This window comes from Neopsephotus bourkii, unplaced genomic scaffold (assembly GCF_033783945.1).
Source record: "Neopsephotus bourkii isolate Nb327-2 ecotype Australia unplaced genomic scaffold, CSIRO-AGI_Nbou_v1 NB_1600, whole genome shotgun sequence".
Classification (NCBI taxonomy): domain Eukaryota; kingdom Metazoa; phylum Chordata; class Aves; order Psittaciformes; family Psittacidae; genus Neopsephotus; species Neopsephotus bourkii.
Window position 1 is genome coordinate 255,067 of NW_026902076.1, and position 26,849 is coordinate 281,915.

At 44.5% G+C, this 26,849-nt stretch overlaps 1 protein-coding gene across 10 annotated transcripts in view; it reads left to right on the forward strand.

Moving 5' to 3' along the window:
• The window catches only part of EXTL3 (exostosin like glycosyltransferase 3), a 154,647-nt gene that overhangs the window by 42,739 nt on the left and 85,059 nt on the right, over window positions 1-26,849 (forward strand). For 7 of the 10 annotated variants that reach the window (XM_061372158.1, XM_061372155.1, XM_061372152.1 and 4 more), the window contains exon 2: window positions 1,123-1,198. The exons of 2 other annotated variants lie outside the window; for them this stretch is intronic. The gene's annotated coding sequence lies outside the window, so the exon portion shown is untranslated. Of the gene's footprint in view, window positions 1-1,122; window positions 1,199-23,061; window positions 23,261-26,849 lie in introns of those variants that run through there. One more of the 10 variants, XM_061372153.1, reaches the window with a different exon arrangement.

Sequence of the window (26,849 nt, forward strand, 5' to 3'; positions counted from 1 at the left end):
ATTTGATTATAATTTGCATTTAGATTGGGTGCCTGAAGGGGAGTCGTTGCAAGGGGAGATGGGGCTGTATGGCTTGAGTCTCTTGCAGATCTGCCTGAAAGTAATGGCATTTACATAAAAACCATTAGCTCTGTTATTGATAAATGTGAAAGGCATCCATTTCATTTAATTTTCTGATGAGGAATCTGTAATACAAGCATACAATAACACTGTAGAAGTAACAGTCCTGCCCCCCATCTCTCCTTACTGACCTCTTGTTGTTTTAAGGGCAAGTTTTGATGAGGATTTTGTTGGTAGGGAGATGTGGAGTTACTGCTATTCCAATTTACTGAAGTAGCCAGTTGTCTTGCTGCATCGTAGGGAATTATTTAATGCTCATCTTAAGAGGTGTCTCTATTAATTGAATGGGGATTTAATGTCTCCCTGAAGCATAATTGGTCTGTGTGATGTATACTAAGATGTATGCCTAGCAACGCGTCGTCCTATTGTCTGTGTCCCAGTGCAATTCTATGGGTAATCTTTCGCTTAATCAAAATGGGTTTAAGCAGAAGTTCAGTGGCTCCTTATTAAGGGGATAAAGGGTGTTAAAACAACAAAATCTGTTAAAGGAGTTTGGTGCATGCTAGATCACAGCCTATCTAACTCTTCAGGCCTGTGTCTGATCAAGTAGTTCTTGCAGCCAGTGAGGGCAAATTTGTTTCCCCACGTGATGCTCTTGGCCACGTGTGTAATTGTGCATTGGTGACCAGCATGTAGCACAAAGAGTTGTGACTCACTGTCCCGTTAGTAGCTGGGTTTGTATAGCTCCCGCTGCTGCTGGCTTATTATATGTTGCTTTACTCTTAGGTTGGATCAGGTCTGACCTTCCTGAGAGCCTGCAGAGGCAGCTGGTGCCATGATTGATTTCAAACATTATAGCATTTGCTTGAGAGACTTTGCTGTGAGCTTTGCATGCACTTTTTGTTCTTGACCTCAGTGTTGGGGGGTGTGTGTGTGTCTGTGATGCAATTACTTAGCTGGTCTACTTGTTTGTTTCGGTTTTTTTGTTTTAAATAAAAAAAACCCCAACCCCAAACCTGCATCACTTTGTCTATATTTACAATTGTTTTTCCTTTCTAATAGGCTCCAGCCAGATGAGTAGAGAATTGGGTACAAAAAAAGGGGCAGATTCCAGTTGTCCAGCAGATCATCTTGTACAGTGAGTACCTTAGTATTTCAAGAACAGTATTTTCTATAGCCTAATGTTGACTTAAAGTTGATATCACTGGGGTGCAGCATTAAGCCTGCATGCTTGGGCAGTGTTGTCCTAGAAATACAAGCTTCTTTGGCTCAATTCTTATTTTGGGAGAAGTGCTCCAAGTCCTTTTATCTGAAGTGGTAAAATTTATTCATATCCTGCTTCCAGTAGTGTGCATGTTTCAGCAGAGTGAGAACTGCTGTGGTTATGTCTTATAACTTGCTCAAGGCTATTGGGTAATCAACACTAAAGGTGTCCTGTGTGGCTTCTTGTGCTGCAGAGCACAGTGCTCTGCAGTTAGGAGAGCAAAGGTTCACCTCCTCTATTCCAACCTTGTTAGAGGTGTTGAACTCTGAGGAGGATGGATGAGGGAACTGCTATGGCACGTGTGGGGGTTAGTCATAAAACTGTGCTGTGAAATCAGGCAAATGAGGCTTGGCTTGACTTGACTTGTGGGCTGGAAAGGGTAAGAAAAAAGAACCGGAAAGTGTCTGCTTATTCATGGTAAGGATGGCAGGTTTTCTCTGAAAGTGGAAGAGAAAATCCGTATTTCATGGGCATTTTTTACACATTAAGATATTCTGCATGCATGTTAATGGGCTGTAGTAATGAGCTCATGCTTTATGAGGTGTCTACAAATATGTTAAATTTGCTCCTGTGAGGGTCTTAAGCAAGTACTGGCTAATGAGAACATCTTGGTCCATCTGGTGCAGTGGCATAGCCTGACTGCAACAGTTAACTGCCTCCTGTAGGCATCTGCAAGCAGGGAGGATGCTTTGCTGCTGACTGTAAAATACAGGTGAGTGTGGGAGCTGCACTGACTGAGTGGGACCACTGCACAGTTTGTGTAACAGTCCCAGGAAGTGACTCCCCTAAGGGTAACATGGGACAAAGAATTTTAAAACTCTGGGTATTGGTAACAGAAGATGAGGATGAAATAAGATGCTTTGAAACTGGATTGTGTCATCAGGTTGGTTTAAATATGTTGTAGGAGCAGGCAGAGAACTCCTGTGCTTCTGTGAAAGAAGGGGAAAAAGAGGTGTACTTAGTTGTGGCTTCTTAATTCTCCTGTATCTGACCAGTATAGTGTGACATACACGATGTTCTTGGTTCAGGTGTTTTATTCCTATTCATGACAGCATGAGTTTGCCTGGTTATGATTCTGGATTCAGGGCAGTATTTCTCCCCTACTTTTACAGAGTGCTGAGCATAGTGGGGACTCTCTTCTATGCTGGTCTGTAGCACAAACACAGTGGTGAATAATAAAACTAGAGGTAGCAGGGAGGTCATGTGAAGAACAAATGATACTGTTATTGACCAACGGTGCCATCATGCCATGGTCTTAATCGACAGGTCTAATCCCAGTGTGTGTTTAGAGTCAGATCTGCTGACTTCAGTAGCTAAAATAAGTCAATACCATTGAATTCTCTTTCTCCTTGCATATCTTAAGTAGAACATAGTTAAGTTGCAGCCTGACAGCTGTGCAATCTGCAGAAGGCCACAGGGTTGCGTAGTCTTCCCTGAGGGCATAATTTGGCCTGCAGAACATTTATTATGGCTGATGTCATGTGCAGCAGGCTCACCATTGACCTTCAGAAACTGTTATTCATTTGTGGGCCTCATGGTGGCTGGAGGAATAATGTAAGAGACAAAGACTTTTGGGTTTGGCATTTTGGAGACTGAGTAAAAAGAAGACTGCAGGTATGAGTTTCGGTCAGTAGCTATGCAAAGGCTGTTTTTGGCAGAGAGCTGGAACAGAGGAGATGCTGGAAACACAGTCTGTCTATGATTGCCATGGAACAGAGAGAAAAACATGTTTAAAGGGAGTCCTTAACAAGTCATTCTGATGACATTCATTACTGTCTCTGTGGCACTAAATACCTAAATAACTAGGCTGCAGCTGGAATATGAAAATATTTTCAGGAGACTCATTTTCAGGCATCACCTGAGGCTTCCTGGCTTGGCAGCAAAGGTGAGTGTTGTGGGAGGTTGTATTGCAGGTCCCTTCCTAGGAGGATGTGGCATCATCTGTATGAACATGAGCATAGGTCTGATGCTTCCTGTGCAAGCACCAGGCTTAGCTGTGTACGTACTAGTGTGGTCTTTGCTCACAACTGCAAGTCAGAGGGCTAAGCAAGAACAGTTAGTTTAGTGTGGCAGAGAGGGTTTGTGCTGCCTGTACCTTCTGCCTACAGTTCTCCCGAAGAGCAGTGGAGAAGAGACAAATTCCTGCTTTTTGCTGATGTTCTTGGAAGTTGCTGTACACTCTTGCTTTATTAAAAACTCGGAACATGGCAAATAAACACGTGAGCTGTGGAAGGCCAGAGGTCTATCCTGTCTCCAGCAGTAGCTGCGAGAAATGGCCTTCATCTCACATTGATTTATTTAGCTCTTGTTTGACCCCACGTGTGGTAACAGGGCAGAGGCTAGAAGCACATTTCAAAATTCAACTACAGCTTTGTGTGATGGACCACCCTCTCTTAGTAACTGAACCTGCTGCCAACTGATTTCCTGTAATAAACTCCCATTTAGGGAATTGTTTGCATGTTTGCCAGTTCCATGCTGGTTGGGTTCTGTAGATCCCTGCTGTGTCCCCTGTCGGAGGTCTTTTTTCCAGGCTTTGAGCAGCCTGGTCTGGTGGAAGGTGTCCCTGCCTGTGGCAGTGGGGTTGGAACTGGATGAGCTTTAGGATCTCTTCCAACCCGAACCGTTTTATGATTCTATTACTAAAATATCCTAATTAATTCAACCATCTTCACAGAAGATGTTTCATGTCTGTGACAGTCTTCACTATTATTCTGTCCTCTTTCCTTTTGGCAGTAACTTTTGGTCATGATGCATGTCTGTTTTTTTCTCCTGTCAAGTGTTCTTACAGTCCTACTTACTAGAAGCTTGAAAGAACCATTAGGTTTCTAAGGGCCTGTCCTTCTGTTTCAGTTCTCTGCTTTCAAAACCCTGGAAAAGAAACTAGAAATTTTGTATGCTCTACATGATAATAAGCTATAAACTTTTTTTTTTTTTTCTAAAAAGCAGAAGTTTGTGTCTGATCTAAAGACTATCACAAAAGCTATGAATAAACCTGATACATTCCAGTGCACTGAGTCACTAGAACAATATAGTATTTAATAAGGAGCCTTGGCAGACATTGTGTGGCTTTGTGCTAAAGCTGTCAGCCAGGATATGAGATGTATCTTTGTATCCTGCAGCAATTTTGTGAAGCTAAATGGCAGCTGGTACATACTGCATCTTCTAAATGGGGGCAAGAAACACCGTAATGTTAAACCTTGTCTCCCCCCTCCACTGATGAAGAGGGGAAACAGTATCAAGAGAGAGAATTAGTCTTACTTAGATAAATGTAAATCAGTGTCATCAAACAGGTACTGGTTCTGCAAGGGAAAGTCAGGATGTCCCTTGTGCATAAGTGATCCTTATTAGTGCTGTGGCTTCCAAAAAGTAGAAGTGGAATGGAGTGTGATTAAAATCTTAGCACCTCAGGTTGTAGTCTCAGGTCTGCAGTGATGGTCTGACATGCCTGGGGCTATGACGAGTCTTATGTGGTTTTGTATATCTGCCCTGACATGTGTCTGTGGCTTCTGTGCTGCCCTAAGGTGAGTCATGGCTCCCACAAGGGTGGTTAAAGTCCTGCCCTGTGGGCAGCCTGGGAAACTTGGGCTTCCTCCATTCAGCTAAGGAACACTTGTGTGTTTTCCTCAGCACTGAGTCAGAGCTCCATGGATCATCTAGAGCAGTTTTCCTTTGTGTTGAGGCTTATGTTACAAGTTCTGTGCATCCTCCCCAGTGCCCCCCAGCTGCATGGCAATTCCTGCCACTGGGCTTTTCTTCTGTTTCCTTTCTGCCATCTTCCATGATACTTCCTTACTGCCTTTACAACCTAAGAACCCCCCACAGTCATTTGGGCCCCTCTGTGCTTTGCTGGTGGATTTCGTTCTGTTCAGAGATTCAGAGGATCTGGCTTTTGTCTGACTCAGCCAGTCCCTTGTTTCAAGGCACCATGTTGATCACTATTACGTTATGGTGACCATCTCTAACATAGTAATACCATCTCAAGAGCCCTGAGACTCGTCTGTGCTGGTGTGTGGTATCACAGTAGTGCAGAGTAGACCCACATGTGTCTGCAGACCAAGTCCTCATAGCATTTTTCTCCTGAAGTAGCTGGTGTTGCTGTTGTCCAGGAAAGTATGTCAACAAATGTACAGTCACTTTATTGCACAAATTTGTGCAAACACTGGTAATAAAATGCCAACTGCCTAAACTCTTACCTGGCCTGCCAAGATGTGTCACCCTTGTCACCCTCAACTGCTTCACACAGTCCTGAATGCAAACTGTGGAGTCCCCTTGGACAGGGGGCATATATGTCCTGAAGAGGAGGTAAGAGGGAGAGAAACAGGTCCAGAAACCACAGGTTGATCTGGGTTCTATCACTACCTGGGGTGTCCCAGCACCTGCTTGTTTGAAGTGAAGAGCTGTTGGTGGGAGGATTTCTCATTCTTTCCTTGTCTTCTTTGTGTATATAATGCATAAATTTTATGGTTCTTTCTCATCCTTCTTTTTACTCATGCTTATGTGAAGTTGCACACAGCTAGCTTGCCAGCCCACAGCCAGCCTGCTGTAACAATTTTGGATGTAGTTTAGTAAGAAAGTAAATTGAGAGTAATTTTTAATCTGGTTGGTTAAGAACAGCCAAATTGGCTGTTTCTCGTATTAGTTTCAGGGTTATTTTTGGCTGGGCAGTCCTTAGAGGGTGTAAATGCACCAGACATCGATCCCTCTGTGAAATCAGCTCTTCCTGGACAGCACTGGAACACTGCATCTATTTATTTCTATTTTAATTTTTTTTAATATGCTGACTGAATAATACATCCAGTGTGGAAAGGGCTTGTAAAGTGCTGAGTTATATTTTGGACTTTGGCTCTGCCCAGGAAAATCTCTTGTGATGGAGAGACTGTGGAGGGGAAATCTCATGTGTTAGCTTGGAGCAAGGGCAAGTTTGGAGACCCAGCAGTGATGCTAGTCAAGCGGTATGCTATAAATGGGCACCTCAAGAAGCCAAGTAGCACCATCACCCAGGGGACATTTTCATTTAATGCAGTCATTGAAACTGAGACTTGAGGCTGCATGCGACAATGCTGTAATGGTAGAGCTGTAACAGGCTGCCTTTGTGGTAGAACTACAAAGCCAGCAGTATATGCTAAAGTGCCCCTGCTTGCTAAGCCTGTAGTATCAGTTTGGGTTCTGTTTTCTTCCCTTCCCCTCCAGGAACTGGTTGATATTTAGGTAGAATAAATCACTGTTTGTGTATTTATTTCTTTTCTGCTTACGGTTCTTTTTGAGTTACATGGCGGGCTAGAGAAGAGAGCTCAACTAAGGCTAAAACCATCAAGTTGCATACAAGATCCTCTGTAATGTGTTCATGCAGGTCTGCAGCTCTCCATCCCTCTTACTCTCTTGATGTTGCTATGTTTTTAGGGTATTAAATAACAAAGCTCAGCTATCCCCTCTTGGGCTGTGGCTCGAGCTCCCTTGCTGCTCTTCTCTAGGCCCTTCCTTGGGTTTGTTCCTGAACTGCTCCTGGGAGGGTACCTTAGCACACTCCCTAGTTACGTTTTTCATGCTGTCTCTGCTACAGGGACAAGGCTCTAGACTGGTTTCTTTCTGCTTCTCTTGTCTTGTGCTCCCATCCAAGATGAAGCAGGGAGAATCTGACCATTCCTGTTCAGAAACATCATACAGCTCTTCCTTTTGAAGCAGGGATAAACATTTACTGACACTTCTGGAACAGCAGAGGCAAAGAGGCAGAGAGTTACTGAACTCAAAGCTGCAATTTTTGTATTAAGGTAGAGGATCATCAGACTTCACACATGTTCACTACAAGGGACCATCTTCTGCCACACTTCTCTTCATACTTATCTACAGGCATGGCTTGTGGGGACTTCTCACTGAATACGAGCTCTCTGCTCTAGGGATAACAGCAGCTGATCAGAAGCCATGTTCCCTGGGGAACAGGCACCCTGCTGGGATGGTTTCCTAGAGCTGTTTGCAGAATGAGTTGGAAGTAGAGTTTGATTATGCCAGCCTGGAGAACTGTGGGACGACATCGGATCATCTCTGCAAAATAAAAGATCTTGGCTCTAACCTGTGCCTTGGCCAGGCAAATAAGTCTGAATTCAAATTGCATCCAGATAGGCCAAAAGGATGTTGCATGTGGATTGTAGATCATCTTGGAAGCTGGACTGAAGCCAAGGAATTGAGCCTGCAGTGGATGCCTCCTTTAAGGCAGGCACATGTTGCTGAATGTGGTGTGATGGTTGTTTTGCTTTGCTTCACTCCATTTTCTTCCACTGAGCACACTAGGTACTTTAGCAGTGTACATGTGACAGCTCAGGAGCTGCTTCCACTCCTGAGGAGAGTGTGTGTGCTAGCCAGGGTAAGAGGGCTCCATGGTGCAGGAAGCATCAGCTTCTGGATAATTTTTAAAGCCAGAGCCCTTGGCTGTGCTTACTTAAAGATTCTGCGTAAGAATGGGGTAAATAACCATGGGCACTGGCCAGATCTTGGGTTGATTTAAGAATTTCTGGCTTCTCTCGATTTATTGGGAGTGCAGTATCATTCATTTACCCAAAAGCGGGTACCAGGAGAGCCTGCTCTGGAAATTATTTAAGTGTATCTGGACTTTGGCACCTAGGAAAGGAATGGTGTTGGAGATGAGAATACTGTAAGGTACAAAGCCTGAGAACAGATTAAAACTTGCTTGTGATTCGAAAGCGTTGCACTAATTATTTACTATAATAAAGCTGTTTTGAAGTGATTTAAAAAGTATTAAAGGAACTCTCCAGGAGGCTTGCATTACTGTAGTAATGACTGGGAAGTCGGGAACAATGTTTACCAGGAGCACTAATGTGCTTCTCTGAGTAAAATCTATAGACAGCTGGACACAGACACTTTCTAGATAGCCTTGGGCTTGATAAAAGATTGACTGGTGAAGTTTCAGTTTGAGTAAAAGTGCATTAGCTCTTGTTGTCAGATGAAGTTTTCTCTACAATGAAGGTTCACACTGTAGTTTGGAGGGAGACCCTTGGGAACAATTATGGGAAGGACAAGTGAACTCATCCTTGCTTTTGTTTGAGCAAGGAAGTTTCTAATGCAACCTGATCACAGAAGGCCCAGATACAAAAAGGATTTACTTTGTGGAATTGTTCTGTCATCACTCAGCAGGATAATTGACTTATGATTAGGAAGAAGTTACAGCTTAAGGTTTGTGTTTGAGGTTATAAAGTACTCTTCAAAAGGCAGAGCTCTTACTTAAACAGCAACTACTCTGATAAGAACAGGATGCTTAAACCTCCATTATGCTGGTATTAATGTAACAGCTGTTGTTGTTTAAACAGCCTGTTTCTCACTCCTTCCTCCTCCTGTTGCAGATCAAAGGAGGAGTAGGAATCAGTGTTATTATTCCAAAAATAATAACAAGCTCATTAAATTTTTCACTTCTGGAAATGTTTTTGTCCTGTGCTTCCTGTACCCTGCGAGTCTCAGACCTGCTGCTCTTTTGGTGCTTAGCTGGTGCTGCTTAGAACTGGAGGATACTTACTTCTTCAGACCTTTCTCCTATAACCACTTCCAAAGTGGCACACAAGCTCTTCTTCCAGAGGAGAAGGACTTGGGGATGCTAGTCTGTGAGAAGCTCAGCATGGCCTAGCAGTGCATGCTTGAAAGCCAACTGTGTGCTGGGCTGGCCATCAGTGTGATCGACAGGTCAAAGGAGGGGATTCTCCCTCTCTGCTCGTCTCTGGTGAGACCTCCCCGTGCAGTCCTGTATTCAGCTCTGGGGGCTGTTGGAGAGAGTCCAGGGGAGGCCTTGAAGGTCCTCTGAGGGCTGGAGCAGCTCTGCTATGGAGGCAGGCTGAGAGAGCTGGGCTTGTTCAGCCTGGAGAAGAGTAGGCTCCGGGACACCTTAAAGAAGCTTCCAGTGCCTAAAGAGGCCAACAAGAAAGCTGGAGAGGGGCTTTTGACAAGGGCCTGTAGGGACAGGACAAGGGGGAATGGCTTTAACCTGACAGAGGGGAGATTGAGATGAGATCTTAGACAGAAGTTCTTCCCTGTGAGGGTGCTGAGGCCCTGGCACAGGGTGCCCAGAGAAGCTGTGGCTGCCCCATCCCTGGCACTGTTCAAGGCCAAATTGAACAGGGCTTGGAACAACCTGGTCTAGTGGAAGGTGTCCCTGCCTGTGGGACAGGAAGTAGGTGAGCATCAAGATCTCTTGCAACCCAAACCTTTCTGTGATTTTTATGATGCAAGCAAGCCAAGGTTTATACCTCCCACAGGCAGCAGAAGCACTGATGTGGAAGTCATGGACATGTCACTGTGAGTATGATGCTTAAAATTTTAGAAGAGGCGATCTTGTGGCGAGCAAGGAGCACGGCTTACCTTGCTGGGAAGATTCCTGGGCAGAACGGGTTTCATGGCTGCCTCTGAGTGGACTTCAGCCTGGATCTGCATTAGGTAGAGCTGCAGAAAAAGCTATCTGGTTTGTAATCTGTAGCAAGTGAGATGATTGTTCTGTGTAGTAGTATTTACACTGTTGAAAAGAGAGGGGGAAGATACTGCAAGCTGACACAAAAATGGTTTGGATCTGGAATGAGTTCAGAGGCATTGCAGTGCCTCAGCTCTCTGCAGAGATGTCCAGTGGTGGCTGCTGCTCTGGACAGTGTAGATCCTATGGGCTGTAGTTCATGTCTTACAAGGCAGTTCCTATGAAAGCTTTCTCAGAAGAGAGATTTAAGTTGGGAGGGGTGGAAGTGAATGCATTGCTGCACTGAAACCGCCCCTAATGAAGGGAGACTGCACTTCTTTTCCCTTCCTGTCTTCAATGTGAGGCTGCCTGGATTCTCTGCTTCATCTTGGTGATCCAGCTGCTGCCTTTCCCTGGGGACAGATATAGTGTCCTTTTAATTCTGTCTGAAGTTCTCACCATGAGGCATCACAGAGCTGAGGCCTTTCAGGAGGAAAGGAAGCTTTCATTAGGTCTCTAGGGAACCAATTTATACTGATACTCCTGGGTTTGCTAGTCAAGTGTGTCTTTGTTTCTCTATGCTTTTGCCTCTGAGATCTTACTATAAGAGCAAGATGAAGCATCAGTCTGCTGCTGTCTGTGGGACTGCAACCACAAGAGTCACAGTTTTGGATCTGTAGCAGGAAGGGGAGGGGGAATTAACAAAATCTTGGGTTGAAAGTGGATGTTTTAGCCGTTCTGGTTGAAGTTGTGTTTTATCATTCTCTCCCAGCAAGTTGCGGATTCTTTCATCCTTTCATCTTGAGACTAAAGCACTTTTTAATAATTATTATTAGGTTATTTTATCAGTGCTGCTAGCAGAAGATTAGAAGGTGTGTGGGAAAAGTGATGTCGCCCTTGCCAGCCCCGATACAAGCTGTCACTGGTATATTACTGTCTGATGTTGGATTTTATTTTTTTTTCCATACTTTAAAAAAAGGTTAAATATTTAAAGAAGGGTGTGTTATGGCTGCTTTTTTTTTCTTGTTTTTTCCCCAACCAGTGTTCAGAAAAAAAAAACAACCCAAAACCAAACCCCAACAGGGACAGCTTTGCTACTGAGCACTGAGCTTTGCGTAATACCCAAAATTAAAAGTTGTATGTGTCTGCCTTGAACGTAGTTCAGTCTCTCCAGAAACTCCTTAAAATGGAGAGCAGCCTTAATGGAGAAGCTCTTACGAAGTCTGTTGGAAAAACCAAATCAGCAGGGGATAGATTGAAATATCAACAGCAGAAAGCAACCATGTCTTCTGTCTGTGCAGACCGGAGCTCTTCAGGGAGGTTTTCCCTTTGTTTGGAGAAGGTGGAAATGCACAGAGTGACCTAAAGAAGGCAGTGGTGAAACCTGGTGCCATTGCTGGGTCCCCTGATGAGTTTTCTTGCACAAGTGAAGGACCCCAGTTTTTCTTCTGTTCATTTTATTCAGAGTAAGTGTTCCCATTAAGTTGTGTGTGTGAAAGGGTACTGGATTCTGAGATGGATAATGAGGGAATAAGCCAAGAGCAGCATAATTTATGACATGTGAAGCGATTCTCTTCAGAGCATTAATGAGCAGTGACCCAAGCACAGGTAAATTGTAGGTCTTTTTTCCCTTTCCTCCTAAACCTGTGATCTTTTCTCTCCCCAGGCAGCCTTTCACGACCATTAGCATTGTTTCAGTTTCTTTGTCTATATTCAAAAGTTGAACCACTTTACCTGCAGTTGATGTGTGCTCCTGTAGGGTGGAGAGCATGGTAGTGGCATAAAACCATTTATAATGGAACGGCTGATTCTTGCATTGGGAGAAGAATAATGAATGCGAGATACAACTTAAAAGTTACAAAACTATCTAAATTTACAGTGTGGTTGTGTGTTGCAGGTGAACTGATACAATGTCAAACTGGTGATGCAAGGAAAGGTTTTGCTTCCAGTGTTGTCTTCCCTCAGATCTTTCTGTGCTGCTACGTATCTTCCTTCTCAGTACAGATAAATTCCTTCCAGCTGAACTCCCTGAATCAGCTTACTCTGGTCCCAGGCTTGTAAGTTTGGGAAGAGATGTCTCTCTTTGGCAGCACCAGGCCATCAGATCAGCTGAGTGACAGTGCAAGACCACATCCCAAATACTCTCACGTGCCAGTAGTGTGCTGTCAGTGGGCCCATGTGAACCTCAGTTGAAGGTTAACAAGGCCAAGTGCAAGGTCTTTGCCCTGGGCTGGGGTGCTCCCAAGCACAAACACAAACTGAGGGAGACTGGATTCAGAGCAGCCCAGAGGAGAAGGATTTAGGGATGCTGGTTGATGAGAAACTCAACATGACGCAGCAGTGTGTGCTTGAGCCCAGAAACCAACCGTGTCCTGGGCTATATCACCAGCAGTGTGACCAGAAGGTCAAAGGACAGTATTTTCCCCCTCTGCTATGCTCTGGTGTGATTCCCTCAGCCCACCCCCCCCACCCCCCCCCTGCAGTCTTGTGTCCAGCTCTGGACCCCCAGCATAAGGAGGACATGGAGCTGTTGGAGTAAGTCCAGAAGAGGCCCCGGGGATGCTCTGAGGGCCGAAGCACCTCTGCTATGGAGGCAGGCTGAGAGATCTGGGCTTGTTCAGCCTGGGGGGGACCTTAGAGCAGCTTCCAGTGCTTAAAAGGGCTGACAAGAAATCTGGAGAGGGGCTTTTGACAAGGGCCTGTAGGGACAGGACAAGGGGGAATGGCTTTAAACTGACAGGTGGGAGATTTAAATGAGATCTGAGGAAGAAGTTTTCCCTGTGAGGCTGGTGAGGCCCTGGCGCAAGCAGCCCAGAGGAGCTGTGGCTGCCCCATCCTTGACAGTGTTCAAGGCCAGGTTGGATGGGGCTTGGAACAACTTGGTGTAGGGGAACATGAAAGTGGGTGAGCTTTGGGGTCCCTTCTGCTGCAAGCCATGTTGTGGTTCTGTATTTTGTTTTATACATTTACAGAGAGAGACTGTCACCCTTGTGCTGCCCTTCAGCACCCCAGGCACACCTCTGTTGTCCTGTATCTGCTCAGGGATGCCTGAGAGGGCCTCTTCTGCAGCTCCAGTGTCCAGCAAATGTTCCACGCTTTAGAGAAGCAAGTGTTTCTTATGTGTCAGCCTTTTTCAGATCATCCTTTGCAGAGTCTAATGACTCTGGAATGTTCCCTGGGGAGGGAGCACTTCACTGCCACTGAACTCTACTAAGTATCCACAACATCCAACAAGAGCATTATTTTTGCTTAATTGCTTTTTCAAGTTGGCTGTAATGCACAGAACATCACAGAGCATGTGCTGTACACATGATCTGCCACAGCTGTGTGCTTACTTTGGTGGTTGTAGGCAAATGCAGCGATTTCCAGGAAAAGTAACTTAGCATGGCAAAGTTACATGAAAGCACTGCTGTTAGGATGGTTGCCCCACGTCGTTCACCACAGGGGAGAAAGGAGGACAACTGCACATCACAGAATGGTTTGGGTTGGAAGGGATTGTGGAGGCAAGTTCAATAATCAGTTGGGCTCTTTCTAGGAGAGTTTGATGCTTTTCAGAGAGGGCTTTGAGTCAGGGTCTGTAGCAGCTTACACTTGATATATGAGGTCCTGAGCTGTCCCAAGCTTGTTTATACTCGCTATTGAGGTTCAAGGCTACTGTGTAATGCTTGCTCTGTGGGTGTGTGGTGTTTGACTCTCATGAGGGCAGGAGAGGGTGAGCAGGGGTTGGTTATTGATCTGTGCACAGTCATGACAGCCTGCAAGGTGGCCTCTGCAGAATGATTCACCTGCAAAGGTATGTGGGGCAAAATTTTCCTCTTTTGCTCAGTTAGGGCTTTCTTAAAAGCATGCATTTGCAAGAAGGATTTCGATGCAATTTCCAAATGTTAGTGTGATAGGATTCTTAATGCTGTATTTTGAGGGAGGAGTCTTTGCCGAATGTGACCTTGGGCAAAGTTTTAAACCAAAAAACAAACAAAAGTGAAATGGGAGGTGATAAAGTGTTGGCAGCCGTACAGCTATGGGTTTGTGTGGGAAGGCCAAAAGTGTGCTCTATCTCTTATTGTAAAGAGCAAAATAACAAGGCCTGGCCCCTGCCCCTTGCCTACACAGGCAGAAGGGTATCCCTGCTAGCTCTGGTCCTCTTGCAGTCTCTACTGCTGATCTTCACACCTCTCTGTGAAGCTCAGGTGAGGAGGGAGGCTGAGAAAGCAAAACACCTTGTGCATTGACAGGCTGGAGCGTAGATCTGAATTCAGGGCTTCTCTGTTCTGTGGGCCTTCAGCCTCTGCCATCCCTATGGGCAGAGCTGCCCCAGCCCTCCCATTCTCTCTCTGTGCTGGGTGCAGGCATCAGGTCATCAGTTATGCCACCTCTCAGCTGGTACCGTGATGGAGCGCTCTGCTGTGCTCCTGAAAGGGCAGTAGAAGTCCAAAACCAGTCTAAAAACTGCAGATGTTTGTTGTAAGGATGACAGAACGGCAGCCAGAAAGGTCAGTGCAGCTCCCTTGCATCACAGTGTGAGTTAAAACACAGCAACATTTCTCATCTGGAATTGCCTTGATTCAGAGTTGTCATCAAGATGAAGTGTATTGCATATACATACATTTCTACAGGAATTGCTCTGAATGCAATGGACACATTTCATAATCTCTCAATATCTACCTCATTGTGTGCGATCTTAATTCAAGTAGAAGCCAAGGGCATAGATGAAATTTTGAGCCAAACCACTTTGGCTCTACCATTAAAGCTAATACTTGCAGTTGAGATGTATTATTTTAACCTCTGTATTACCACCATTCTGCGTGAGCAGCTTGGAGAAGCAGCTCGGAGCTGGATGGCAAAAGAAGCAAGCAGCTGTATGGGAAGAGCCTTGACTGAATCTGGTATGTGGGGCTGAGTTGAGAGAGCAGTTTGAGCTCCCTGCAGAGGGTTGGAGAAGGGGTAACTGAATGCAGCAGCAAACATATGCTGGCTGTATCCCACATTTATCTGATGTCTCCTGGCTGTGCCACATTGCAACAGCACATGTAATACCAGAATTGCAAAGCCAGCTACCTGGTTCCCTGGCTGTGTGTCAGGTATTCCTGGGTCATTGGAACTGCCTCTGCCTTGGATTAGGAAAGAGAAGATGGTGGCCACCTGTGGGGGGCAGTGACAAAGCTGACTTTCCAGTGGTGACCCCAGTATGCTGTGGTGTATAATAGCCTGGGTTTGCAAGCCATACCTTGCAGCTCCACAGAAAGCTGCTGTGACTGTGCAGGCTCCCAAGAAGGCCAGCTGAGGCACTGGATTAGCCTATGGAAAGCTATGCATCTACTGTGTTTGGTCTGAATGCTGCTTGCAGCTCTGGACAGTCTCCTGACTTGCTGAGCACAGTGATCAGGTGGTGGTGGAACCTGTGCTGTACCCTGTGGGGCATGGTATTACAGTATAATCATAATTGAATATAAATTCTATATATAAAAAAACATAGTTACACCATATTTGTGTAAGTAATGTCTGCTGTTGGTTGTCTGAGCTCTCCAGGAGACAGCATTTCTGGTGGCTGGCAGTATCTCACTAAGATGACTACATGAGGAGGTGGGTTTTTAAACCAGACTGGTTTAACTCCACTCACTGCATGTGAAACTGGTAGACCTACAGTTACTGCTGAACTGGCATGTCCAAGGGACATGGAGGCATCTGACTTTGCTGTCACAGTGAGGGGACTCGTATTTGTCCAGCTTCAGGACAGTAGACATCACTCAGCACCTCATGGAGACTGTTGTCGCTTCCCATTCCCATGTCTGCAGAAAACCTCCTTATGTGTTCAGCAGCGTAAGGCAGAAGGGGTCTTTGCTGAAAACAAATTAGAATAAGATAAAGGTTTTAAGCTGCATATTCTATGCTGTTATGTTCCCATCTAACCTTCTTCTAGGCTATAAATGAGGTGAGATTTTTTGAAAACTAGTGGATTTAATGACTTTTAGGGACTTAAGTCTTTGAACATGCTCCTTATTCTTAGGTTTCCTTTCCAACTGCATCATTAACTGTATTTCAAACTGCAATACTTACTCAGCTGCCTCAGAGTTTTTAATAGGGAAGAACTTCAAATACGCTTATTTTTATGTTACGATCACAAGCGTTGGCCACCACTGTCTATTTTGTCTTTTTAGTTCCACATGTGTGTTTATGCATATTCTTCCTGTCCCTGCAGATATTCTCAGATACTTCAGATACTCTTTGTACATCCCACAAACTGACCCTTCTCCTTTTAAATATAGATTTTTCCATGTCAATTTAGCAAATAATTGATTGGGGGTTATTTTGAGGATGTTCTTGTCTTATAGAAGACAGCAGCAGGACTGCTGCCCTGCCAGTGTAGATGTCTTAAGTACTTTATGCCGCTCTGCAAAAAAAAGGCAAAATAATCCACTGCTCCTTTTTATCTCAATTAGTTCTCTCCACTTTAACTCAGTAAATTGGCTTAAATTTATGGAATCATAGGGTCACAGAACGTTTTGGGTTGGAAGGAACCAAAAAGTTCATCCAGTTCCAATCCCCTGCCAGAGGCAGGGGCACCTTCCACTAGACCAGGTTGCTCCAAGCCCTGTCTGACCTGGCCTTGAACACTGCCAGGGATGGGGCAGCCACAGCTTCTCTGGGCAACCTCTGCCAGGGCCTCATCACCCTCACAGGGAAGAACTTCTGCCTAAGATCTCATCTCAATCTCCCACCTGTCAGTTTAAAGCCATTCCCCCTTGTCCTGTCCCTACAGGCCCTTTTCAAAAGCCCCTCTCCAGCTTTCTTGTCAGCCCCTTTAGGCACTGGAAGCTGCTCTAAGGTCTCCCCAGAGCCTTCTCTTTTCCAGGTTGAACAAGCCCAGCTCTCTCAGCCTGTCTCCATAGCAAAGGTGATCCAGCTCTCAGAGCACCTTTGTGGCTTCCTTTGGACTTGTTCCAACACTCCGTGTCCTTACGTTTGAACCACCAGGGCTTTACTCAACATTTTCATGTTGGAGAGTAGTGTATGTATATCGATATATGGAATATAAAACTTGTTTGGAACAGTAGCAGTGGCTGTTTATGGTAAGGTATAAAGTTACTTTGAAATACTTGTGTACTGATAATGAAGTCTAATTAGAGGGAAGATGGATGAAACCTGATTGTTATTGCATTCACAGGCGCTTGCCTTGGCTCAGCAAGGAGAAACTCAGCCAAAGCTGAGGACTCAAGTCCCAGTTGGAACATCATGTGAGGGAGATGCTCCAAGTGTTTCTCCTCTTGTGCAGGAGAGCTGGTGTAACAGCATGCAGATTGCTGAGGGTGAGGTGGGCACGCTCTTCCCTGCCTGTGGTGGGGCTCTTGAACCCATCACAACGTGTGGCCTGAATGTAGGGAAGTGTGGCTCAAGAGCCTGAGAGATTTCCTTGGATAGTGGCTTTGTGAAGGTGGGTGGCTGTAAAGCAGCAGTCCTGCAGGGAACGGCTCTCGAACTGGGAGAGACATTTCCCAGCATGAAGCTCAGGCAGTATGGAAATGCTGAGCCACCTTTGAAGAGAAAACCAAAGGAGGAGCTGCTGAGGGGTTGTTGGTTTTGTTTTTTTTTTTTTTTACAACTTGTAATGGGATGGTGTTTCTTTAAAGCTTGTTTGTGGTGCTCATACTCACCTCTGTTCACCTGCATGGCCAGAGCTTGCTTGCTTTATCTGCAGAATCAAGATTTCTACTGGAGCAGTACTCGGGGAAAGTAAGAGTTATCAGCGCTATCCTGGGGAAGGCTGCAGGAGTAGAAAGGTTAATTTGTGTTTTTAATGGTGTATATATCTCTATGGGACACTTCCTAACTTAAAAAGAGTAGATACCTCATGTTAAAAGTGTCTGAGATACTCATTCCTCTCTCTGCAAAATAGAGATAAATACTTCTTGATCTGCCAAAAGGGGCTGTGTGGGTTTAATTAACGTTTGCAAAGTGCTCGTGGATAGCATCTTTCATCTGAGAGTCTAAAGGCAAAATATATTCTGGGCATTCTTGCTCAGCTTTGCAATTATTCCTCCAGCTGTCATGAGCTGTGCCAACAAAAACTACTCTCCTGTCATCAAGGGACTGTTGATGCCTTGTGACTTGTTTTGATTCTGATATTCTACACAAAATATAGCATGCTCTCCAAACCTGGGGGAAAGCATAAAACCTGTTATTTTCCACTGCATATTATTTGTGTCTCAGGTTATGTTCTCTTTCCCCCTCTGTCTGTGCCCTTGGTGGAGGGCACACTATCTTCTTTGGTTTTATCCTTTTTTTTAATATTGCCATAATTGATTAAATCCCAGGCACTCCAGAGAGGCATCCTGGCCCATGAGCTGTCATCTTTTATTTTAAGGTAGATGTGAACTACTAGATGAATTCCTTCATTCCCTAGGCTCAGGCTCCCCTAGGTTCATACTTGAAGCATTTGGGGAGTTAGGACCTAGAGCTTTATTCTCCCAAATGCTAATTTTATTGCAAACAGTACTTTATGAAGCCTCTTTGTAAAAATCTGTATTACTGAAATCTAGTTTTAAAGGAGGGCTTGTATGTAAATAGCCTTCAACAGAATAATATTAAGCTTAACAATTTTTAGATTAAATAGTTATGGATTCAACCCAAGTTGAGGTACAGCCTTACTACAAGACCATAGGTATATCTGTGTAAAAAGGAAAAAGTACCTCTGTTTTCCAAGTACATCTGCTGTTGTTAATACTTGTTGTGGGACCGGGTCGTTGCACTCTGTGTCATGCTGTCTTCATCTACCCCAACACATACTTGTAGCACCATCATGAGGCTGGTGCTTTGCAGCAGTGGTTGCCCACTGCAGATCTGGTTGGGTTTATAGGTCAGCTGAACCTAGGCTGCCTACAAAGGTAGTACAGACATGGGGAACTGGGGCTTTTGGGAAAAGTGGGTAGCCCTGACCACTCCCACAAGTCTATTGCTGAGGTAACTGTGGCTATTACTGTTACACTTGTGAGCAATAGTACACATATGATGTAGTGATATAGGACAAGGGGGAATGGCTTTAAATTGACAGAAGGGAGATCGAGATGAGATCTTAGGAAGAAGTTCTTCCCTGTGAGGGTCGTGAGGCCCTGGCACAGGTTGCCCTGGGAAGCTGTGGCTGCCCCATCCCTGGCAGTGTTCAAGGCCAGGCTGGATGGGGCTTGGAGCAACCTGGTCTAATGGAAGGTGTCCCTGCCTGTGTCAGGGGGTTGGAATTGTACGAGTTTTAGCATCCCTTCCAACCCAAGTACTCTGTGATTCTATGATTCATTAATCCTTACTTAAAAAGCATATGAGATAAAAAGTTTGTCGTTTTTTTTTTCCTAACTTGAAGGTGCAAAATACCATTTGAAGTCCTGGAATGTTTAAGCTCATCATTATCTGTGGGAATGAAGGCTACAAAGAAATGACACTAGGAGTAGCTATGTACAGTCGCTTTCATCATCCATGTGTGTTAAAGCTACATCTGTTTGCTTTAGCACTTAAACCCTTGCTCCTGTTTGTCCTTTAGATGAAATAGTGCTGTGGGAGAATGAGCTGGAGTCTGTCCCACCACGTGCACCTCTATCAGAAAGTGAGCTACTTCATAGTGACAAATTCTTTTTTTTTTTATTGGCAAGGGTTTGAGAGCCGGAAAAATAAAATACAGTGCTATAACTTGTTTTTCCTTCTTTAAATTCCAAGTCATACATCACAGAGTACAAGATGTGGGTATTTTCTGCCTGGTGCTTCTGGCTTAAAGGATTTGATGCTCCAAATTGAAATGAATATCCCTGGTTCCTGCTAAGGGTGGGAGGAGTTGTGTGACTTCATGAAGGTTTGTGTCCATTTGTTGGTGTGAACTTCACTGTGGAGATGTCTGACTCCCACATAAAGCATAGCAAGCAGCTTCTCCCCAGAAGAGAATTCTGAATTCTGCCACGTGTGTTGTTGATGTTGTTTTTAAACACTAAATCTGAGACCAGTGCACACACTTTACCCCTTCCAGGAGTCTGTGGTGTCTGTTGGGTGAAGACGCCGGTAGCTGAGATGCAATCCAGCACTGCCTCCCTGCACTTTGGTCCCTTAAAGGGGATGGAAAATCTTTGAGTGAATGATGACTTAACCAGCAAGTTTGGTTAAAACAAGAATTGAACCCATCTGAGCATTCTAATAATCATTTGCTCTTTTAGGGAACTGCTGAGATTTGGGCTTATGGCAGCACCTTCCTTGCTGCCCTGGATTGTGTGTCCATCTTGGAGGTGGTGCACTGAGAGGGGTATTCTTGGCACTGGTCTCAGCCAGGAGGGGCTTTGTAGTTACCTGGTATTTGGAAATGGTTTTGCTTGGCTGTCTGTTTTATAAGGGTTGGCTTTTCCCTCCTCCAGACTCCTTTTCCCATCGTGATGACTTCATGTCCTGTTCTTGGCAATGCATGTGTTGGTTGGTTGGGACCAGCAAACCTGGGTGGGAGAATAAAGGGCACTTGGCTTTGAGGAGTGACTTGGAAGAAGAAATGAAGCCAAATACAGAAACTGCACATGCAAAGTTTGTTTCTGCAACCCTGAGCTCTTACTGCATGCGGTTCTGTGGCATAAAGGTCTTCACAGCTGTGGACAAGTTGAATGAGATGAGCAACAGGGGAAGCTGTCAAGCCATACCCCTGGACCACGAATGAAACTGCCTCTCCACTGTGCATCATCTTGTGGTTTTATTGCTGAAAAATGGGGCTCCTACTCTGCTCTTAAGGGACTTTTTGATGTTCCAGTAGAGCTTCATCATCTGAAGAAAGCACAGAATTACATCTCTGAAATGGTAATTCTGTCATTTCAAGTACAGCCTTGTGTATCATTGACAGATAATTCCCCTTTCTTAAAATACGGGGAGCCATCATCACATGTTCCTCTCATCTGCTTTTTAGTTGCTCTTAGCTCTGGGGCTTTTCTGTTCCCGGAGCAGAAGAGATTAACAGGCAAGTTTAGCATCATTTGTTTCCTTACATATGCTTTAATTACAGCACTTCAGAGGAGAGGTTTTTCCCATCTCTCTATCTTGTTTCATTCATTTCATTGTAGGCCTTTCCATTTGGGCTGGATTTAATTGGTGAGCCGTGTCTCAGAAACCTCAGCTGGTATTTTAGTCAGCCCTCACTTCAAAAGTTGAGCGGAAATCCATTCCTCCTGTTTGACCTTTCTGCTGTCTGCCTGCCCCGGTGACCTTTTTCTTTCTCCTAGCAGACTTGCTTGGTGAGTTATTCCCCCCCACTGCTGTCGTGTTTTCCCTAAAGTGGAGTGACTGATTCAATTCATCCCCCTCTAAGCAGTCTCTTTCACTTAACAGAGTTGACTCAGTAAAGTGAACTTGGAAAACAAATTTATTATTCCTTAATATTTTCAAACTCCCTAGTCTCCTGATTTTGTGTACCTTTTTTTTTTTTTTTAACATAAACCTCCTTATTGAGCTGTTTTGTAAGAGTTTTGTTTCTCGACTTCTAATGGCTGGCTTTTGGGCTGCAGCACTCAAAACTCACGTATAATAGCCTTAAGCATCGTATAATGCTTTCTGTTTCCAGGATCTGTAAGCCCTAGACAGCTAGACATTCACAGCTCCGTGGAAATAAAGCCATCTGGGAGGTGGAAAGATGATTATCGACTAGAAGAGCAGTATCACACCTCAGTCTGGGAGTTAGGCTGGGACTGCAATGGGCTCTTTGGAAGAATTGCAGGGAGGTTCATCTGCATATGGATATGCAGGCAAACTAATCTGAATTCAACTTCTTGGGTTCAATTGTTTTAAGTTTATGAAATTTAGTTCTTACTTGGAATGAAATTTGCATGAAGGTTTGTCTTAATTTACTTCCAGAGTAAATTGAAAGAAGGTCACCTCTGCAAATAGAGGTTTTGTGTGCTTGAACTAATTGGCTTGGATTAATACCCTTTTAGTTAAAATAGAGTAATTTTCCCTGAGTGGCCCTATAGTACAGTCAAGAGCTGGGTTGGTACCTGGGAATTGTTGCTGTTGTCAAAGGGTTTTGGGCTTCTTTTTATTCATGCACCATTTCTATGCCTTTGATGTGTGTGTGCAGGCTTGGCACCACGTGTCTGTATTGCTTACCGTGTGTTTGCATGCGGTGAACTTTCCCTGTGCACAGCAAGTCCACCATATCAGAAAGCTTCCTCAATACTTTTAGGAAATTACTTTTTTGGTTTATACTTTTCTTGAAATCTACAATGAGAACATTAATGTTGCTGTGAAATCCAAAGGTTTTAAAGATGCTTCACAAATTGAAAATGGTCTAAACTGAAAGCTTGGGCAGCTCATGGCCCTTTTTTCCCATGGAAAATGCTTTTCCCTTGTGGACATAGTAAAGACTGAATAATCTTGCTTAGAACTTGATTCTCAGATTTTAGGGTAAGTCTACTTTAAACCTCTTGAATCTACACACATAATTCATCCTTCCTGGCAAATGCTCTGCTGTTGGTTTTCCTTGTAAAATCAATAAATGGAGATAAAGAAGAAAAACAAGTGCTAAGATCATTGAGTGAAGGGGAGAGATGGTGCTTTTGCAGGTACTTGGAAGAAATGAAATTTAAGCCATTTTCCTCATCTCAAGTTGCTGTTCTTTTTGTACGTATTGACTTTTAAAATCTTGTTCATTCTCAAGTTCCTGCTAAGAGGGGAACACTTGCACTCAGCTGAACTCTAGCAGATGGCCGGTAGGTAAGTATGTGCGCAGGAGAGACCTACAATTTCTCTCAAGCACCACAGATCAAATAAAATTTCTCTCTATAAAAGCACCTATACATGCTCTTAATGTTAGACCTCATGTATTTTTATCTTGAGTAGTGATCCTTACTACCTGAATTATGTTACTGCATTTTAATGGTAACCAACCTAGTTTGATTGTGATGGCTGTTTCATACATTGGGATCTTACATGCCTAATATTTGTATGGAGAGCTTTGATTGACAGCAGGAGTTAGTGTCTCAGCATGGAGACACTAATTCAGCCTATGAGTAAATACATGAAGCTTTGTAGGAGTTACATGGCCATTGTATGCAGCTTTCAGTTGTCACTGGCACTGTGATAATGCTCTTTTGTCATGAGGATTAAAAATATTAATTTGGGAAGGGAGCAGTATGAAATAATTATTTTGCTATCAGATAAAGAATACATGGGCTTAGTAGACAAGGTTTAATTAGCCTGATAATTTAATCTGGTGCTGACCTGCTTTTAAATTGTAAATGTTTATATTCTTTCAGTTCTTTTTGTTTAGTTAATAAAGTAAATATAGCTAAAAACTTCTGTACTGGTTTCCTTTTTGCTGGGAACAGACACAAAGCAAGAGCCACCCCAGTTTACATCCAAGCAAGTCCTGTGATGAGCCTCTGGAGGAAGCACCTCACTTCTCTGTCCAAGTGCCAGTCAGTCTGTGCAACCCAGGCTGCAGGAGCTTCAGAAATACATGGTTCTTTCCTCCTCCCATCTCATGCTCATCTGTAAGCACTTAAAAATACATGCACGTATTTGATCTCGTGCGTCTGCTGTTTTTCAGTGCTTCCAAAAGCTGCTCCAGGACAGGACAGTGTGGTGTTGGCAGAACTTCCTGAAGGGTGTTCTCCTGTGTCGCTGGCTTAAAGGAGACCCAGTGCTGCAGCACAAACATTTTGGAAGATGAAGGCTGAGCGCAGCAGATAGGGGATGGACAATGTGGCAATTCCTAGCACTCCTTCCGTGTTGTGTGCTGGTTTCAGAGCAGTTTGGATATTCAGTTTCCATTTTAGAACAAAACTTTACTTCCTTAGGAATTCACATCTGTAAGACACGCAGCGGTCAGCCTTCGTGTTCACCTTCCTTGGGTGGAATTTCTCCTTTAAAGAATATGGGGCTCTCTAGACTAATACCGTGAAAGCAGGTTACTTTGGTTTTTATTCCTCTTTACTGCTATTTCACAGTTTTTGCAGTCTGGAACCATCTCCTTCTAGAGGATAAATAAAATCAAAAAGAGATCTGAGATCTTCAGCCTTGTGGTGGTTCTTTGCAACATCAGGTGTTTATCAGAGATGTGCAAAGTGGAACAGATACCTCTTATGGTAAAGTTAAGGCCACCAGCTTTAATCTGCATGACCATTGTGTGTTGATTGCTGGAAGTGTTGCAAATTCCAAAGTTAAGTGAAATTACCAGGAAATAACCATTAGTTAGGTCAGCTAAATGTCTGAGCAGCCTTTTGTGTATATTCATTTCTTGTTACACCCCTGCTTCAGAAAGAGCGAACTGCTGTGTTTGTGCAGTGGGCAGCACTTCTTGTACATAAATACCTTTGGAATTGACATATAAATATGTATGAGAAGGAACTGTTGTGAATAGCTTTGTATGGGGTAAAGTACCTGTGCATAATTTTCATGGAGTGTTATATGCAGATGCTCAGCCTTTTCTGTTTAGTTGACCCAGGTGATCACCTGTGGAGACATTAAGATTTCATAGAATCACAGAATGATTTGGGTTGGAAGGGACCTTAAAGCTCATTCAGTTCCACCCCCTTGCCATGGGCAGGGACACCCTCCACTAGACCATGTTGCACAAAACCCCATCCAACCTGGCCTTGAACTGCCAGGGATGGGGCAGCCACAGCTTCTCTGAGCAACCTGTACCAGGGCCTCATCACCCTCACAAGGAACAAGTTCTTCCAAAGATCTCATCTCAATCTCCCCTCTGTCAGTTTAAAGCCGTTGCAGCTTGTCCTGTCCCTACAGGCCCTTGTCAAAAGCACCTCACCAGTTTCTTGTCAGCCACTTCAGGCACTGGAAGCTGCTCTAAGGTTTCCCTGGACCCTTCTCTTCTCCAGGCTGAACAAGTCCAGCTCTCTCAGCCTGTCTCCATAGCAGGGGTGCTCCAGCCCTTGGAGCATCTTCATGGCCTCCTCTGGACTCCTTCCAACAGCTCCACATTCTTTGTATGTTGGGGGCCCCAGAGCTGGACTCAGGACTGCAGGAGGGGTGTCACCAGAGCAGAGCAGAGGGGGAGCATCCCCTCCCTTGATGTTCTGATCACGCTACTGGTGATGCAGCCCAGGGTATGGTTGGTTTCTGCGGTCAGGCGCACACTGCTGGGTCACGGTGAGCTTCTCATTGACCAACACCCCCAAGTCCTTCTCCTCAGGGCTGCTCTCAATCCATTCTCCACCCAGACTGTGTTTGTGCTTGTTGTGTTTATAGCAAAAGATGTGGTTGTGTAGAATTGAAAGCACGAGGGTTAAACTTACTTATTGGGAATTGCAGTTGCTTTGCATGGAGAAATTTTGGATCCAGGTTTGTTGTCCTCAGTTTGAGCAAAGAGGAATCTTAAATTTCAGTCCATGCTAGTACCTGCCTTACTTAACCCAGTTGCTTCTGCTGATACGTTTCTGTCATGTCACATTTCCCAAGTTGTGGTTCCCTTCCATGCAAGGGAAATTTCTTTGGAAAAGTCTCTGTTGTACAAAGTGTGTGGTGCAAATTGAGAGAAGACACAGAGCTCCCTGTGTTGTATGAAATGGAGGCACTTTAATTGAAGACAGCAAGACTTTGCGTTAATGGCATGCAGCTGCTTGTCATTGCACATCTTTGTGGCACATTGAAGCAGTTGGATGCCAAACATCATAAAAGACGCAGGTCTTCAAGGGAATGGGGGAATGGAGGCTGTCAACTCTTGAGTGTTTATTCAGATGTGCACACTGTCTGTAGTGCTCTTGTTCCCTAATGATGGCCCTGCCTGTGATTCTGGGATGAATCGGAACAGCTCACTGCGGGACAGGATTTAAAAGAACCCCGGTCTGAGTGACTGAAACTCTCAGGGGCTCCAGTTGTGCCTATGTGCCTTGGAGCCATCCCCACAAGCCACGTAGGCCACATCTCGCTGCCGCTCTGAACAGCAGATCTGCCGAGGAATGGGCTACTGTGCATGAAGCCTGAACAAATGGTTCATTTGCATGGTTAGTTCATGTGTTTGCAAAGTCTGTTTCATGCTATAAAGTGCTAAGCTTCATCTCTGATGAGCAGGTGTTTGGCAAGGAAAGAGACATCACACCATCAGCTGGGATGAGGAGGAATCTGCTACCGGAGTGTTGATTCAGAAGTTGTGGCTGGTGTTCTGGAAACTTACTTGAATACTTTTCTGAAGTTCTTTGCCCATAAATGAAACAAGAGAACCTGCTGAGCTTGGAGTCTTGTGCTTATAAATGGTGCTGGGCAGCAGGATCTGTTTCTAGGAAGAGGCTGGTGATAGGATTAACTGAGCACGTCTGAGGAATGGTTGAGTCCTGGGTCCTCTCAGCTTTGTGCCATTGCTGCCCTGCAAATTAACCAGTGTTTCCTTGGCTCCCCATTATTACAAGGTTATCGTTTAGCCTTTTGTTCTTCGCAAAGTCTATGTTAGTACTGAGCTCTTGAGCATGACTCAAAGCCACAAGTAAAAATTTGCCTCAAAGTAAGTCGTAACTTCAGACCTCATAAGCTGCTATGAAGGGGCTGTTGGGCTTTGCAGTAATTCAGGCTTATCCTGGAAGACCTGCTTGTATACAGCGTGCCTCTGAGTTAGCAAACAGCCGAGGCTCTTTTGCTCTCAGTCAACACTGTCCTGTTTTCCCCAACTTTATTCTGCCTCCACATCTGTATTGCTTGAGTGGTGGCTCTGGCTCAAGGTCTGCTGGGGCTGTAGGTCCATGTAATGCTGCTTGCTGTGCTTACTGTTTCTCTTTAGCATTCCCATGTACTTGCGTGTGGGTTTTTGTTTGGATTGGCGAGCATGAATGATCATTTTTTAAACCCTCCTGCAGATTTGAAAGCTTTCATCTTGAAAAAAGTGAAGTCTGTCTGCCCTTTTATCCTGGAAAGAATACAGGGAGGTTTTAACGTTGCGGAGATACTGGACAAAAGATGCTATTGGAAGGCAAAGCTGCGAAGCAGGATTTCCTAAACGCAGCCTTACTCTCACTCTGCCTTCACAGAACACAGTGGCAAAACCATTAATTATTTATGTAGAAGGTCCCACTCATACTCTGTTCTTTATAGTGCATTTTCCAGCAAGATTCCGGAGCTGTGGGAGCTGTG